The sequence below is a fragment of the Miscanthus floridulus genome, chromosome 13 (genome assembly GCF_019320115.1).
Source record: "Miscanthus floridulus cultivar M001 chromosome 13, ASM1932011v1, whole genome shotgun sequence".
Lineage (NCBI taxonomy): Eukaryota > Viridiplantae > Streptophyta > Magnoliopsida > Poales > Poaceae > Miscanthus > Miscanthus floridulus.
The window spans coordinates 52,501,350-52,502,133 of NC_089592.1; the positions used below are offsets into that span (position 1 = coordinate 52,501,350).

The following is a 784-nucleotide window of genomic DNA, read 5'->3' on the forward strand; positions in this document are numbered from 1 at the left end:
TCCCATGAGCATGCAAATGCACACCTCCAACACTTCATGGAAGTGTGTGGCACCATCCCCATCAAGGTTAGTAACCTCAGACACCATCGTCTTTGCCTTTTCTTGTTCTCCTTGCTTGGGAAGGCGAAGCAATGGTTCTATGCTCATCCTGAAGATGTCACCACCTGGGAAAGCTATGCCGATGCATTCCTCAAGAAATTCTTCCCGACAGGCAAAACCAATGCACTTTGTGGAAATATTTCAAGCTTCCAACAACAAGCAGATGAGATGAGACTATTCCTAAAGCTTAGGAACGTCTCTAGGACTACATTCGGGAATGTCCTCACACAAGGTTTCTACCATGGATTAACCAACATGGCTCGTAGTCACCTTGATGCTGCCGTAAGATGAGCGTTCACCTCACTCAATGTCACACAAGCTAAAGATCTCATCGAGAAGATGATTGTTAGTATTTATAAGTGCAAATAAAATATGAAGGATTCCATAAGCGCACAGAATACCATTGTAGCATTTTACTAGGAGTATTTTAGGTATTGTTATTTATATTTTACCACAGGGAAATAATGGAGTAAAGATTTATTGGGTAATAGCAAAGGAGAATCTATTAACATACCAACATAGCTAGAGCAGGGGATAAATGTAATGATAGGAATTAAGCATAATGACACTCAGGGGATAGATCGTTAATGATAAATAGCTAGTTAACTCAGGAGAACAACGAGTGAGGTAGATTCATGTGACATTCTTATTATATGGTCAAAGTACAACCAACTATAGCTAAGAC

At 40.1% G+C, this 784-nt stretch overlaps 1 pseudogene; it reads right to left on the reverse strand.

Moving 5' to 3' along the window:
• Positions 1 to 222: 222 nt before the first annotated feature.
• On the reverse strand, positions 223 to 335 carry LOC136502378 (small nucleolar RNA R71; annotated as a pseudogene).
• Positions 336 to 784: the final 449 nt, after the last annotated feature.